This window comes from Hylobates moloch, unplaced genomic scaffold, assembly GCF_009828535.3.
Source record: "Hylobates moloch isolate HMO894 unplaced genomic scaffold, HMol_V3 SCAFFOLD_4, whole genome shotgun sequence".
Lineage (NCBI taxonomy): Eukaryota > Metazoa > Chordata > Mammalia > Primates > Hylobatidae > Hylobates > Hylobates moloch.
In genome coordinates, this window is record NW_026652279.1 from 104,227,149 (window position 1) to 104,244,813 (window position 17,665).

Consider the following 17,665-nt stretch of genomic DNA (forward strand, 5'->3'; position numbering starts at 1 on the left):
CAGCAGAGTGCTTAGCATTTAATGTTCCCAGAAAATATGTTTATCTTCTGTATGTGTGGAAAGTAAACACAACGTGGAGATGGATGGGAAACCTCCCATGTAGACGGGAAGTAAGAGAAAATGTGGAAAATGAGGGAGAGTGGCAACAGGTGAGCTTACATTATTTTCTTTCATAATATTCCTTATTCAATTACATTACCTTTCCCAGGCTGTCTTTAAGACACCTTCTTAAAGGGATTGCTTCTTAAGGGATTGCTATTATTTCCATTGTGGTGGAGAAGAAAGAACGTAAAGTCTGAGTTTCCTTGAGTGATACAGTGAGTCTATTCAATCCTTTCTCTGTTTCAAAATATTTTTGCTACTTTTTTGACCTTACATAGGCACACATCTGTCTAACATCGTTGGAAAGTTCTGTTAGGGACAAAATTGTGATATTGAAAACATTGTATTCTAGACTAGTGTAACATACAGGAGTGATCAGTTCCCAATTTGTATGAACAAATTAAATTTCTCTTTTGAACTTCCATGACACTGGAAGCCTTAGTTCTGTTGGAATAATTTTCCTGGCACTTGGAGATGGAAGTTTACCATCTTTGTTTTTTCTTCTCCACTAATGTATAGTAGACATCATCAAAGGAATATGTTATAAACACTTTCTTAAGAAAGGGAGATGTCCATTAAGCACTGATTGGATGCCTTGCTCTTTAAGATGTGAGGAACTGAAAATGCATGGTCTACTTTTTGCAGCTCAAATGTGGTGATAAAGCTAACAAGCTAGGTAAGGACAGTATATTGCACAATAAAAAGACTGGCTTCTGATTCTTCTCTGAGGTTCAGGGCCTCAACAATTGCCTGCCACTCAGGCTTCTTATATTTGCCACTCCCTGCTTCTATCTCTTTTCTAATTCCCAGGCTATGTCATGGTGCTAAAGCTACAAAGTCACATCACGAAACACACATACACAAGCAATTCCGTGGCTACTCATGATCTAATAGAACCACTCCACCGATTTTTTGAGTCTGAATCACTTGCTGCTGATTTGCAGTCTGACATCAATTAGAACACTAACCTTGTCTTTTTTTTTTTTTTTTTTTTTACATTTGCCACTTGAAGATGTTCTTACTCTTGCCACGGTATAGGTCTAGGAGTTTTAGGGAGATGTAAAGAAGAAGAAACAAGTCATGTTTTCTATTCCCAGAGGAAATTCAAATGCACTTAGGGTTGCTCCCATATTTCATTGAATCTGCATCACTATTGTTTGTTAACTGCAGAATTACTTTATACTCCATGAAAAAACAAAAACACGCAGCCAATTAAACTATGACACAATGCTTCTTCTTTTTTTTGAAAAAAATGAAATTCTACAGGACATATTGTTGTATTTATTTTTATTTTTTAGAAATGGGAGTGTCATTATGTCGCCAAGGCTGGCTTCAAACTCCTGGCTCGAGGGATTCTTCTCACTTACAGGCATGAGTCACCATGCCAGGCCACAATGCTGCTTCTCACAATAATTTTAATACATATTTTGATTTCAGAGATGTTAAAATGTGAAAAAAACTCAACAAAACATACATGTTCATTTCACCTATTGTTAGAGCCAGTAATATGGGCATTCCCAATGAAAGCTACATTTCATGCTTTATAAAGTAGGCATTGTCAATGATATGAACTAGTATTTCAGAAACATACTGTTTTATCACAATTATCACGTGAATTCTGAAAGAGCTGAAAGCTTGGACCTTCTGACGGCTGTTTTCCTGAGTGTGGATGGACACGGTCTAATGCTCAGCATTTCACTTACATTACAGTTTCATTCTGCTTCCATGAGCCCATTTATTTGTTTTAAATCCAACATTCTTTCTATGAGAATTTCTTTTAAAATAATAGCCACTCTTTGGTGCCGTCCACAAATAACCAGCCTTGCACGCTTGCTGCTGACTCGGCACTGCCAGTTAAACAGCCTGTTTCCCAGGGCTGTCGGGGTTCCTTCCGTCCTGCTTGAGGGATGCTAGGGCTGAGTGAGCCAGGACATTGCAACCCTAACTGGCTTTGGAGGTACAAGCTTGTCAATCAGGCTGCTGTCAGTCTCTGTTTAAAGGTGCAGTGAGGTTGATATTTTCCAAGGGAAAAATAGAAAAGTGTGGCTTGCTTCCTTTTTTCGTTTTATGATAGGAAACTTTGCTTGGTGAAGAATAGTTACATTCAAAACTGTGAGAGGTGGGTAAGAGCCACTGTGATCGCTTTCATCAGGAATGGTGACAGAATTTTGATGGTTTGCTTACTTGTCAACCTGCCTGGCTTTTGCCTCGGAGCAAGGCATAGGAGCTGTCAGGACAGAGGGGCGGGATGGAGAACACTCTACATTCCTCTGTCAATTTGTGTAACAGTAGCTATTATTTGCTGCAGGCTTACTGTGTCCCAAGGACTGTTCTAAGCAATTCACAAGCTTGAGCCACTTATTTCTGATAACACATACAATAAGTGGGTAATAGTACTAGCCCATCTCACCAATAAGGAAACAGAGTGTTATGTGTTGCGTTGTGTCTCCTTAAAACTCATGTGTTGGAGTCCTAACCCCTAGCACCTAAAGATATGACTATATTTGAAGATAGGGTTTCTACAGAGACAATCAAATTAAAATGGAGTCATTAGGGTAGGCCTTAATCGTGTCCTTATAAGAAGGGAAAATTTGGACACAGACAGGCATGCAGGGAGAATTAACATTAAGATGGTCATCTATAAGCCAAGAAGAGAGGCCTGGAACAACTTTCTCTCACAGCTCTCAGACGAAACTTCCCTGCTGACAGGGGGCTTTCTTCTAGCTTCTGGACTAACTTGGAAGGAACTCTCAGACTTGTAGCTTCCAGAACTGTGAGACAATAAATTTATGTTTAAGCCACCTAGGTTGTAGCACTTTGTTATAGCAGCCTAAGTAAACTAATGTACTAAAGTTATGAACTGACACAAAAACCTAGGTGTCTGAGTCTGGAGCCTGTGCTCAATTTGACACCACTCTCTGCAGTCCTTACTGAGTTGGAATGAAATCTCTTCCTAGGCTTCATGCTCCATGAAAATGGATGAGTCCATCTATGTGGTGTGCGTGGTTCCTATACATTTTCAATATCACACGGTAACCACTTGTCTACCATGTTACATTGTTGGTGAAATATCAGTTACATTATTATTCCCCAGGGAGAAGCCAGGGCCAATTGACCCTGTACATTTGTCCTATAATCTGAAGACCCACGCTGGGTCAGCACCAGAAACAGACTTCAGGGATGCTGTTGTCCAGGTCAGCCTCTGGATCTGATGATTAGGGTCACTATAGCCTATGACTAGGGTACACTTTTTAAGGCATTTAAAGTCTCCTTAAATTATATCCCTGATCATGTCATTCAATGCTCAAAGGCTTGGATGGCCATCCATCTCCTTGACATGCAGAATAAAATTGTTAGTCCTTTATCCAGTATTCAAGACCTTATACAGCATTGGCTAGGCCTTTGTTTTCAGTCTTTGCTAAAATATCCATGCCTTTTCTCCCCACATGTGCACAAGGGGAGGCATGCACACACTCAGACCCATTCTGGGCTCACAGCCATGCTGGCCTACCCCTGTTAGTCCAAGATTCACCATGTATTTCTCACACCTCTCCTCTGGCTCTAGATATTTTCTTGAACTTAAACTTCTTCCTTTTCTCTTTTTCACCTAAAGACATTCTACTCACTTACACAGTCCAGTTCAAACCTCACAATCCCCAGACATTTCTCCCATCTCTTCATTTATTTCCCCTCTAACTCAAAGTCTCAGGACTTGTTTCCCAGCCAGACTTCCAATGCAGGCAGTTATGACTCTTAGCCCCATGAGCTCTTGGAAGGCTCAGCCTTTGCTTTTCAATTTTTGTGTCCTGCACAGTATTTAGCATGGCCTTCTTCATACAGTGGATACTCCATAAACTGTTGTTGGACTTAATGCAGTATCTAGGTCACCCCAATGCAGGCTTCAAAGCAGTCCCCAGAAAGTTCACCAGCCTTCAGAGACAAAAAGTGGAGACCGGGAGCCTCACCCTTCACTTTCATTTTAAGCACAGCCAGCTCATAAAGACAGAATCACTCTTTCTCATGTTTTTCCTGGAAGACAAAGTGTGGGCATATGATCACCAAGTGTGCTTTGTGGTCTCAATTTCACTGTCTACTAGCTTATAAGGTTTTATTTTGTTTCTAGACTTAACTACTTTGAACTCCAGGAGGAATATTACAGCATGCCCTGGCAATAACTCCTTTATCTTTGGTCAGGTAACAAAATGACAGCTCAGATAGCATGGTGGCCCCAAACAGAAACAACATTCGAGATCAAATTGGAAACTTAGTATGGTCAAAGTTTACTGCATTTCTCTAGATTGCTTTCTTCATAAGAAATGTGAAGGTAGCGCCAAAGCAATATACTTCCCAGCTTATGGGCCTGAGCCTCAGCGTCCAGTTTAAAACTGCTGTTGATCCTTGTGTCTTGATCTTGGTAACAACAACTTCATTAGCAGCATGATCCAAATCCTATGTCCCTTTGCCATGGGATAATTCATTTTGAATTTGATAGAAATTATTCAGCCCTTTTAGCAGGGTGTAATTTTTTAGTGTTAACCTGGAGTCATTTGCCTGGGAACAAATCCTGGCTCCAGTACTTACTAGATCTTAGGGATCCTATATATGACTTAACTTTCTGGACTTCAGTTTCATTATCCATAAGATGGGAGCATTTATTTATTTTAAATAAAGGACTGGTGTATAAAACTGTTATGATAAATTAATTAGTCAATACATGTAAAATGCGTTGACTAGGACCCTGGACATAGTAATTGTTGGATTTGTTAGATGTTATTATTTTAAAGTGATCTCTTCACTGAAAAAAGGAAATGGCAGAGAATTCTATTGGCTTTATTGTGAACTCTACCTCTAATTCCTTTCCCTCTGCTTCCTTTCTTTTTCTTTTCAGAACATGTTGGAAATTATAAGCAAACACATAAGTGATGTATGTATATTTAGTTTCATAGACAACCTCAGTGTTACTTTCTGGCATTCTTCCAAAGTATCTTACAAGTTATCAATGTTGCCAGGACAGAATGTGTTTTCTGACCACTTCCCCTTTGCAATTAAGGACTGTGACCACTCGCTTACGCACAGACTGAGACCAGCAGCCTTAACCCCAAAGGAGGTCAGAAACTCCCAGCTCTCCCCGCCAAGGGGGCTAGCTGAGAACCCGATACTGTGTGTTTCAAGGCTGTGGCTAAGGCTGTGACCATAGGAACTGGGAACACCCACCAACACCCTGTTTCCCCCAGCCCCACTTCCTTCGCTTCAATGCCATTAAGCATGGTTGCAGCGCCTCTGTGAATGTTTTGAGTAGAGTTAGGTTTCTGGTGTTTATTGTTGAATTGCTAAAGATTTGGAGAGAAGACAAACAGACAGACATACAATGAAGCAGATGACAAACACCCCTGGACAGACTAGCACTATGAGCAGACATGCTCAGGACGACCCAGGGTCCTGCGGAGAGGTCCGGGAAGGTCTGGGCTCTCATCAGAGCCCCAGGATTTGGTCAGTTGCTCTGCAAATAAAACCTGCCTTAGACATCCAGCAAAGAGGTTTATTTGCATAGGAAATTTGCCAGTCTGGCCTCCAAGATAGTAGGTCACAGTGAGGGTGGTGGTGAGTTTTCCTGTTTACTGTCTACCTTTGTGGACACATCTAATGTGGGGGCTGAAAGGGGTCAGCAAGGGCTGTCTCCTCTCCTGTTTTCAGATTTGGTGTCTCAGTGAAATCCAGTGCTTTGCCTCTTTGATTGTGCTCTGTCTCAGTGCTTCTCAATAGCATGTGAAGTGTAGAGAAGTAAAAGAAATGCACAAAGATTTCTCTTCTGAAGGTGTGGGAGGGCATGGGATTGGGGCTGTTTGGGCTGATGATGGAAAGGTCAGATTGCATTGTGTCGTCCACAGGCTTTCCAGCTGGGCAGGAAGGCTTCCCCCTCTGACTGCATCATGGCACTTCTTGTACATACTCACTTACCCACAGAAACTAAACTCCACATGGATAGAGGCTGTGCATATGTTCTTGGCTCCTGCACACCCAGCATCACCACAGTGCCTGGCACTATCAGACTCTTTGTGCCTATTTGTTGAAATGTCTACAAAGAGACTAAATACATGTCAGTTGGGATGGCCTTGATTTAAAATATATTAAGCCCCATTGCCTTTGTATCTTCATTTGTGTTTGCCAGAACAATCATGCTGGCTTGGGGTTTTATCAATATGGTCACTGCATCTGTTTTCCCTTTTCTATGGTGGAAGCAGGGATAGTGGCCCTTCAAGAGCTGGGAAGAATATACATTTGAGAACAGCATGTCCAAGCAGCCTGAGATTTCCTGGGAAAATGGACTCCAAACGCTCTTCCATCCTATTTGTGGAGTCTTGTCGTATGCAGGCTTCTCCATCCGGGATTGACTGTAATTCCTTGAGATCCTGGAATCCCATCTCTCCTTGGAGAGAAGTTAAAAGTTTAAAGAAACTGAAGTTACTGGATCTGGTGAGGAGGAAGTTGAATGGCCCATTTTAAGATGATAAAAGGTTATATTCTTTTGAAGATTGTGTTGGCTGCAAGACTATAAATTATAGTTTAACACAGGAATCAAGAGCCTTACAATTTTACCTTTTCATCTAGTAATTCTTCTAGGAATATAGCCTAAGGATAACATATGGAAATCAGCAAAAGATCCATACCCAGTAAAATTCATCGCATTGTTACATATGCGAGCCAAAAGTGGGAAACAAGTTTAATGTCCAACAATGGGCAATGGCTGAGAAAATTATGGGGTGCAGCTATTAAAGTGGGAAGTAGGACATTTTGTTGTGGCTCTTTTGATACCATGGATGTTTTCTGTCCCTAAAGAACAAACCACTGAATTTCTAAGTCAAAAAAAAAAAGTGATATGTTTAATTCTTACCAATCTCTGGAACCCTAATTCTTTCTATTTTTGACTCTAACCCCCCAGGAGCATTGGGGATTGGGTGGGTTTTAGAGATAGGATTAGGCCATCTACCATTCTCATAATTTGGGATTTAGAATAAAAAGTTTAGTGATTTATTCTTAGTGCCACCAAATAACTGTGGGTGTTAAAAGAAACATAACAACCAAAAACAGAGTCAAACTTACTTACGAAGATTCTATTTATTGATGATAAAACGTATTTATTGATGATATTGAGATAACTTATTGAGAAATACTTATAAGGATAACTTATTGAGAAATTCTTATAACATCAAATAAAAGCAAGACACACATGTGCATACGTTTATATACATATATACAGATATCATATACTCAATTATTAACATTGATTTTCACCAGTAAGTGATTATGAATAACTATTACTTTCTTCTTAACATTTTTATTTTTTTATAGATACACATTGATTCATAGTAAAGTAAAATTTTATATTAAATTAAACTTACATTAAATATAACATGATATTAAATTAAAATTATAAAAACATTTAAGATTATAGCATGATGGAGCTTCATTAACTATAAAGAAAAACTTACTGAAGGAAAATCAAAAAGTATTTAATATTGTACTTGAAATGAGCTCCTCAGGTAAAATATGTGGCTGCTTCCTCCTTGAGAGTTATGGGGAGAGAAAGCCAATTTCTCTCCCTGAAAGATTAATGAATGTGAGGGCTGGGCAACCCTGGACCACAGGACACCTCTTGTGTTCTAAACACCTGTTGAATGATGGTGACACAGGAAGGACGGTTTAGTGCTGCAGCCAGAAATGGGTCACTGTCTTGCTGGGCCATGTTTTTCTTTTCTTTTTTTTTTTTTGACAAATGCTTTGCCAGTGAGGAGGCTCAAACACCTGCCTCAGGGTATTTATAATAATGCCCTCTCTTACTAAGTTTCCTATTTTTCACCTTCCTTAATAAGTTCCCTCCTTGTTATCACCTTCCTCCATTCAGGTCCCCTTTCAGTATAACCCCCATTACAGATGGTAGAACCCTGAGTGGTGGGGTTGATTTACTTCTCCCACTGTTTCCTATATGTTGTATTGTACTGGTGTATGAGTCATGCTGATGAAGTAAATGATAGTTTTAGTTAACAAAACCAGAAGCAGCCTAAGCTTTCTTGCCTTGTGCTTGGCTCTGACCCTTGCTCTTGACCCGTGAGGTCCAATTTTCTCAGGGATGTAGATCCAGACCAGGGTAGGCATCAGAACAGGGCAGAAAAGTCCTCTGTGGTCTTCAGTAGCCTTTGGGGTTCTCCAAATATGGCTAACTGTCTAATAGAATGGCTATAATATGACCATCCCGAATGGTAAAAGGAATCAACTACTTGTGATGGGCAATAAAGACATCTCATCTTTCAAGTAAAATGAAAGGCAATATACCTTTCAATTCATCAATAAATTTGATTATTTGGGGGCAGTACACAGAAGAAAATATTTTATGGAGCAGGTAGTTTGTTCCTAGAGATCTTGACAAAATACTACTGGGACAAGAAGAATCTGATAAGAGTTACTATTCATGGCAGCCTGGGTTTTCTTAGGGCCAACCTTGAAAGCATTGACTTGGACTTGGGGAATCCTTCAGAGCTTCCCTGGCCTCCCTGGGGAAAGACTGGATTCTGGAGCTGTTTCCTGGGAAGACTAATTCACTCTGGGAAATGGGAGAGGAGAAAGAAAAGGGAGAGGGGTATCAAGTAAATTGACACAACTTATTTGTTACATTTAGGACAAAAGAGTCCAGGAAGGAAAAATAGCTCCAACCTAGGTCAGAGAAGTTCCCTGTGTTCCTCCTGGCTCTTTATTCAAGACAGTAAAAGAGGATCCCAAGCAAAGAAGTCGTATCCCTACTAAGAAGTCTGTGGCTTTACAGAGATGGAATGAGAAAAAGTCTGTATTTGTTTGCAAGGGCTGCTATAACAAAGTACCAGGGACTGGGTGGCTTAAAGAGCAGAAACTTACGTTCTCACAGTCTTGGAGACCACAAGTCAAAAGTCAAGGTGTTTGCAGAGTTGACTTATTCCTAAAGCCATGGGGGGAATGATCTGTTCCAGGGGCTCCTCTTGACTTGTGAATGGCTGTCATTTCCCTGTGTCTTCATATTGTCTTCCCTCTGTATGTGGCTGTATTCAGATTTTCTCTTTGTATCAGGACAGTCATCAGATTAGATCCCAACCTAACTACCTCATTTTAACTTAAATACCTCTATAATGACCCTGTCTCCAAATATGGTCACATTCTGGGGTACTGAGGGCTAGGACTTCAACACAGGAGGATTTTTTGTGGGGGTTAGGGGGAAGAGGTGCAAAATTCAGCCCATTGACAAAGCCCATTTATTTTAGACTATGGTAAACTCTGACATAGGAGTATCTCCTAATCTTTAGTGCCTATAGGTCTGAGGTCCTCAGTCCTTTTCACCAGTAGGACAGCAGTGGTAAAACTCAGCCAGCAAACATTGCATGCAAGACTTCACTCTTACAGCAAGTACTGAATGAACCGTGTACTCAATGCCAGCCTAGTTGGACCTGCTGTCCTTCTAAAGGGAGCAATTGCAGAAAAAGCAAAGTTCTATGGTGAATCCAAACAGTCTGAAACCATGAAGCTGGGCAGTCTGGCTGTGTGGTGGAGCCCATTCATTATGGTGTGTCCTGATCATGTTTATTTGTCTAAACTCTTCTTGGTGTTTCCAAACTGCCCTCCTTGGACATTAAACAACAGAAAAGTGAGAAGCCATGCAGTTGTAGTCATCTGTGGCTGAAGGTCTATGGTGAGGAGGCCCAGCCAGACTAATAGGAAGATCTGGGACACAGGGAACCATGCTGTGTCTCACTGGGATGGGGCCCTACAAGCCCCAGGTTCCATGGGGCACAGTTTTGGTGTGACTGGTGGGGTCCCTAGAGCCAACTCCTTTATCATCAGCCAAAAGTAGTGCAGGTTAAACTGATAGATTGGGGGGAGGGGGATGGGTGATGAGGAGAGGGATACACTCTCAAGTCCTTTCCTAAATGCCTTTTTCCTGCCCCAGACTGTGGTAAAATAGAGCAGAGACCAGCTGGCCAGCCTTGTTTGTTTAAGTTGTTGACTAATCTCTGAGTTCATGTGCTGAGCTGGTTCATGAAGTTCTTGAACTTTTATTATCCTTGGACTTCTGACACAATGAGAATGAAATAAGAAACTGCTACTATATTTAAAGCAGCCTATAAGATTGGGTGAATTAAATGTTTGACTTTGAATCCAAAGATTCAAGGAATTAAACAAAACTATATAATATTCACTGAGAGCTACTCTGTGCCAGGCCCTTATTTGAAAAATAATGTTTTAAATGCAAAATGCTAATAAGCAAATGTAAATAAGAGATTCTAAAAAGTGGATATAGATCTGTGCTCTCCATTGTGGCAGCCACATTTCAGGTGTCCATAGCCACACATGGCTAATGGCTGCCGTATTGGACAGTACAGATAGAGAACATTCTCATCATTGCAGAATGTTCTAGTGGATACAGATAATGAACAATAAATATGGACTCATATAGAATATTTTTATTTCAAAACATTTTGCAAACTGCAGTTTATGACACCTGGAAGGGACAGTTAAGACCGCTAGTTTATATGTCAGGACTGGAAATAACCTTAAAGATTACGAGATTAATGACCCACCCAGTGATTAATCCACTCTACAGCTTCCCCACCAAGCCTCTGTCCATGTTGGGCTTGAAAATTCCAGCAATAGACATTTGCCTTCAAAGGCAGTAAATTTTAGCTGAACTTTCTGTAGTCCAAGATGGTTAATATAATTCAGTATATGGCTCTTAGAAATGCTAATTTTTCTTTGAAAATATTAAGAAATTTTATATTCTTATAAATGCCTTTAGAGATGAGTCACACAATTTCCATAAAAATTGTGTATAGAAAGGGTAAATGTCAAATGTAAGTGTAAATGTCCAAAATAAACTGAGGTGATGCAGTCTGCCCACTTGTCCTGCAGTGTCCTTAAATATGTTAATAATAATAACAAAAAAGAGTTTAGGCATATTAACATGCTAACAGATGACTTGGTATGAACAATGATCTTGTGTATTTCTCAATAATTTTTTTCTCAAAAAAATTTTACAATTGAAAAATAAGTAAATGTTTTAGATAAAAAATTAATCTTACCTTTTATAACACACCTCTTGAATTATAACCAATCACAGTAGAAATACTTAAATATTTTCTTTTCTTTCTTTCTTTTTTTCTTTTTTGAGACAGTGTCTCTCTCTGTCACCCAGGCTGGAGTGCAAGGGTACATCTCGGCTCACTGCAACCTCTGCCTCCTGGGTTCAAGTGATTCTCCTGCCTCAGCCTCCCAAGTAGCTGGGATTATAGGCACACACCACCACACCTGGCTACTTTTTGTATTTTTAGTACAGACGGGGTTTCACCATGTTAGCAAGGCTGGTCTTGAACTCCTGACCTCAAGTGATCCACCTACCTCGGCCTCTCAAAGTGCTGGGATTACAGGAGTGAGCCACCACGCCCAGCCATATTTTCATAGAATGCCTCTGCTTGAGTAAACAGGGTATGCTGATGTACTCCGACTTTTCCTCAAGCTCTTGCCATGGTCGGCACCATAGGCCTGAATGGGACCATTGCACTGCTGAGGGGCACCTGCTGGGCGAGCCTGCAGCTGTCCTATTGCGTGTTCCTTGTTTCCTGTGGGATTCTTCTGGCTCCTCCCCAGCTTTCACCTATCATTTCTAACGGCCAGTGGCTGTCCTTTACTATAGGGGATGTCTAGCCAATGCTTCGATTTTTCTTTCTTTTCATATACACTGGATTTATTTTCAAAGATAAGAGCCAGAATGATTACTCAAGATTCATTATGCTGCCACCAAGGAAAGTGCATGGACTTTGTGACAACGCTTTTCCTTGGTGCCTTTCCTCCTACTTACAGGGCTGACTGATGTTGATGGAAATCTGATTGGCTGAATAATGATGCTGTGTAGTAGTCATTGTAACAACAACAACAAAACTGTAATAATCAAAAGAAGAATGGTGAGAACAACAACATGCATATATTAAGCACTGTTCTAAGGATTTGGTATAGATTGATTCATATTATACTTAAAACAACTCCATAAGTACTGAATCAGATCACTGCACCACTTAGGCGTACCAGCAGTGGGACCCTGTAACCACTCCCATTGAGTGTTTTGTCTTTCAAATGATGAAACTAAGGCATAGAAATATCACCCAGCCATTAAGTGGCAGATCCTGGAATGAATCACAGGACATGTGGGCTCAGAGTCCTTCTTTTTAGCCACTTTGTTTTAGGATAGATTTCTAAAGCTTTCATTCTGTAATGGAGCATGAATATATTCATGTGTAAGACAATCACTTATTTCTATCCTCTTATTTTGCAGGGGGTAACTTTGGTAAAACCTGTGTACAGTTTCATGAGAGGGAGCTTGTTATAACAGAGATACATAAGATCCCCAGTCAGACAGAGCTGATATGACATGGGTTCAGGCATTCGATCCTTCTTAACAAAGCTCCATCTGGATATCTCAGTTTTTACTCTTTTTCTTCTACCTTTCCTAGAAGGCTGGCAGTACCTTGTTTGCATGTGATACATGTGTATTGTTGTAATGATGATGTCTGCCCCAGTGGGTATGTCTGATATATGTTTGTCAGAAACATCTTACCATATACATGTTTGCATCTGTATTACTGCTTCAATATTTTCGGATTGAGGAGGATCCACTGTATTCAACAACACTAATAAAGAGCCTACTATGTGCAGGAATTTTGCTAGGCGATGAGAGTACAAATGATGAATAATACAGATTCTGTATCTTTAAGGCTTTTATAATCTGTTAGAGAAGACCCTCATATAGTTAAAGTCACTGTAATGAGGAAAGTGATAGGATAAGGTGAATGACAGGCCGGATGCGGCGGCTCACATCTATAATTCCAACAATTTGGGAGGCCAAGTTGGGTAGGTTGCTTGAGGCCAGGAGTTCAAGACCAGCCTGGCCAACATGCTGAAACTCCATCTCTACTAAAAATACAAAAATTAGCCGGGCATGGTGGCACACACCTGTAGTCTCAGCTACTCAGGAGGCTGAGGCACAAGATTGAGCCTGGGAGGTGGATGTTGAAGTGAGCCAAGATTGCACCACTGCATTCCAGCCTGGGTAATGTCTCAAAAAAGTAAAATAAAACAAATAAAAAATAAAGGTGAGTGAGGAGCAAGAGACGAAGGGCTCTTAGAAAATTCTGGGAATTTGGGAACAGCAAGAAGGGGATATCCTCTGGGCTGAGGTTTGAAGGTTGAAGAAGGTTGTCAATGAAACAAACAGAAGCAGGAAAGGCTTCACCAGCATCTCAGACCTATGAGTGTGAAGTGGAGCTTGGCCAACCTGCTCTTCCTCCAGAGCATTTCATTTCAGCTAGTGGCACCAATTCAGTTGCCAAAGACAGAAACCTGTGTGGCATCTTTGACTCCTTCCTCTTCCTCACCATGTCATGGCCAGTCAGTCACCAAACCCAATAGACTCCACTCCTAAGTGCCTCCGAGACTCATTGCTTCTCTCCATCCCTTCTGCCACCACCATGCTCGGTCCTGGCCTGGATGTGGCCCGTGGTCTAGTGACCAGCTCTCTGAGTCCAGACTTGCTCTGCCCATCTCTTTCTACCACCATCCCTCAAACCTATTCTCCACATTGCAGTCAAAGCACATTCTAAATTACACAACAGACATGTCATTTTCCTGAGAAAAAAACTTTCAATGACTCTCCATTGCTCCCGAATAAAATTCAAATTTTTATTGTGAGTGACAAAAGCTTTGTGACTCAATCCCTGCTCATTTTCTAGTCTCATTTTTCACTATTCTTCCTTCCACTCTGATCAAGCTACACTAAACTTCTTTCAGTTCCTTGAATACATCCTGTTTTGCTTCTTGGCTTTTATATGTGTGTCTTCCCACTTTGCTTGGATAACTGACTCATCCCACAAGCCTCATCTTAAATATGGCTTCCTCCAAAAACTCTTTTCTGGACTCCCAAGTCTAGGTTAAGAACTTCTCTCATGTGCTCCCAGGACACATTTTACTAATTACACTTTATGGTGACTGTGTTTGCTTGTGTATCAGCATGTTAAAGTGGAAACTAAATCCTAGGTGGCAAAAACTCCCATATTTCGAAGAAAGATACTTGTAGAGAAGGAATCTGGAAACTAAGTTAAGGATATACATAATTGAGGTTGAAGTAATCAAGCCATAGTTTGTTTAGAGAATCTGTGAGAGGGGCTTTGAGATAAGCAGTTGGAGAGGTTGATATTTGTTGTGAAGTTTCAGGTAACTAAGAGCCTGGGATTTGTCTCACATCTAAGAAGATTGAAAGCAAATGGTGTCTGAAGCTGCCTCTCTGGTGGCAGAGCTAAGACCAAGCTGCAAGCAGTGAAAACAAACTGTGTTTTCACTGACAACAAGGCAGAATGTGTACGAGAGATGTGACGTGGGCAACCAGGAAGGGGACAGTCTGAGGATCATTTTTAAAGGGACTCCATCCAAGAAGGTTTCCAGCCAGAGGCAGGCTGTAGCCAGAAGAAAAGAATGAGAGGTACTATTAGTTGCAGAAATTGAGGGGAGAATTGTAAACAGTCAGCTAGGGAGAGGGAGTTTCAGTCAGATGTTTCCAGTGGGAAAATCTTTAAGAAAACACGAAAGAGTACCATGAATGAAAGAGTTCACGCTGAACATTTTACCAAGCTCAGAGAGCACCAACCTAGGTTATAACTTTACTAGTCAAATAAGTCCCCTCCAGTTCCATCCCACCCATAGCAGGCTCCCCTTCCCATGGTAAAGTTTCCAGACTGAAAGTTCTGAATTGAGGGAGGAAAGAAGATTTAACTTGAAATTCAATCAAAGCTTTTATTATTAACTTGGACCTCTTCTTTTAATTTTTGAAATGAGTGTGTTCACAGGACTCAAAGTGACCAGAGGACTTTTTATCATTTATGTAAGAACAAAGAAATTAGGCTGGACAGGGTGGCTCACACTTGTAATCCCAGCACTTTAGGAGGCCAAGGCAGGTGGATTACTTGAGGTCAAGAGTTCAAGACCAGCCTTGCCAACATGGTAAAACCTTGTCTCTACCAAAAATACAAAAATTAGCTGGGTGTGGTGGCAGACCCCTGTCATCCCAGCTACTCGGGAGACTGAAGCAGGAGAATCACTTGAACCCAGGAGGCGAAGGCTGCAGTGAGCCGAGATTGCACCATTGCACTCCAGCCTGGGAAACAGAGCAAAAACTCCATCTCAAAAAAAAAAAAAAAAAAACAAAGAAATTATGAAACCTACCTGAGATTTCCAGCTAGAGGGAAAAAATATGGACTACTTGTTGGTTTTAAGGTTTTTTTCTTTGTCTTTGGGTTTCAGCAGTTTGATTATGGTGTGGCTAGGTGTAGATTTCTTTGTACCTACCCACTTTGTGATTTTCTGACATTTTAAATCAATGAGTTAATGTCTTTAATCAGTTTGGAAAGTTCTCACCATAATATACTTCTATATTCCTTCTGTTGCATTTTTTTCCTGTCCTTTTGGAACTCCAATTACACATATATCAGACCTTCTGATAATGTCTCATGTATTTCTCATGTCCTCTTCTGTTAAATTTTCTAATTATTGTTCCTCTATTTTAGAAGTTTTCTATTGAATTGGCTTTGAATTCATTAATTTTTTTGTTATCCAGTCTGTTATTAAGTTAATCTAGTTAATTCTTAATTTTAGATATTTTATTTTTTTGTTCTAGAACATCCACATGCTTATTTTTAAAAACATTCCATTTCTTTGTTGCAATTTTCTGTCTCTTCATCCATTTTGTTTACCTTTGCCTCTGTTTTCTTTACTATATGTAAAAGAATTATTTACAAATTATTGTAGGCTGGGCATGGTGGCTCACACCTATAATCCCAGCACTTTGGGAGGCCAAGGCAGGCGGACCACCTGAGGTCAGGAGTTCGAGACCAGCCTGACCAATATGGAGAAACCTCGTCTCTACTAAAAATACAAAATTAGCTGGGCATGGTGGCACATACCTGCAATCCCACCTATTTGGGAGGCTGAGGCAGGAGAATTGCTTGAACCCAAAAGGTGAAGGTTGCGGTGAGCCGAGATTGCACCATTGCACTTCAGCCTGGGCAACAAGAATGAAACTCCGTTTCAAAAAAAAAAAAAATTATTGTCTACTATTTCCAATATTTGGGTCATCTGTTGGTCTGTTTTTAATTGGATATTTTTTCCCTCTTCATTATGAACCATGCATTTCAGCTTCTTGTCACATCATATGATTTTAAAAATTGTATACCAAGTATTGTATATAAAAGAACTAATGTAGATATTATTTTGCAGCTAAGGTGAGGACTTCAATCCAATTAGAAACTGAGCTGGATTGTAGCTTTAAGTAGTTTCAGTGCAACTCTTATTTCAAATATCTTGAAGGATATATTTTTTTATATTCTTATTTTGTTCTCTTTCTCTGACAAGCTTCTCTCATACACTAGAAGATTTCTCTCTCTACCTTCCCAGCCCAGTTCCCCACCCACTTTGCCCAGTACTCAACAAAATCTGTCGGGGAAGAAGACCAGTAATTGGAGAAAATAGTTGGGCATTTGTAGATTTTAATCTGTTACATCAGCTCCAGTAAAATATCTCTGCCTACAGCAAACTCAACACTACACCTATCTGTGTTTATGCTTGACAAATGTTCCAAGGGAGGAAAGGGACTGTTAATCTTTCTTATCTAGAAAAGAATGTTCATGTGGAATTCCCTTTAGATTTTTTTTTTGCATTATCAGCTCATCAATAACTTTAAAAATATATATATATATATTTTTATTTAGTTTATCTGGTGGCTTTGTTTAGTTGTTATGGTTATGGTAATGCCATGGTCTACTGAGATCTTCCATGTAATAAATAAAGCAGTTTACTGAATGGTTTTAAACTCTGGTTGCAGGGAAGAAATAATATGCTTTATTTTCTCTTTGCATCTATTAGGTTCTATTCTTTCAATGTTACTACAACATTTGCCTTAGAGTATAAGCTTTGTGGGCACAACAATTATCTATTTTATTCAGCATTATATCTCTTATGCCTACCATAGTACCAGACTCATGGTTGGTATGCAGTACGTGTTTGTTGAATGACTAAATTATCAGCATGAACAAAGAAATAGAGGTTTGAAATAAATAGTATGATGTTCAAGAAAATTACAAGTTATTCTTTATGTTCTAAAACTAGAACTTTAAGTGCAAGGCAGTGATGGATGTTGAGGCTAAAGACAGAGATGGGAAAAAATTAAGGAAGAGTTTGTAAAGAGCCTGGACTTTATCTTAAGTGTTGGTAGGCTGCTGAGTGGTTTCAAGAGGGGAAGTTATACATCCAGTTGTTCGTGATAAATGAATCAATCTGGAAGATGGATTTAAGTGAGAGGAGACTGCTGGAAGGAGGATGAAAGGGAAGACATTTTAGTACTTAGGCAGGAAATGATGAGAGGCTCATTTACAGACAAGAAGGAGGGAACAAGCACTCTGGGAATATGGCAGCATAGCCTTATTCCTTGACACCCTCCCACTCCCAT

At 40.1% G+C, this 17,665-nt stretch overlaps 1 protein-coding gene across 3 annotated transcripts in view; it reads left to right on the forward strand.

The window, feature by feature from the left end:
- The window catches only part of TNFSF11 (TNF superfamily member 11), a 195,338-nt gene that overhangs the window by 135,011 nt on the left and 42,662 nt on the right, over nucleotides 1-17,665 (forward strand). The window contains exon 1 of one of the 3 annotated variants that reach the window (XM_032150785.1): nucleotides 14,423-14,647. The exons of the other annotated variants lie outside the window; for them this stretch is intronic. The gene's annotated coding sequence lies outside the window, so the exon portion shown is untranslated. Of the gene's footprint in view, nucleotides 1-14,422; nucleotides 14,648-17,665 lie in introns of those variants that run through there. 3 annotated transcript variants of the gene reach the window in all.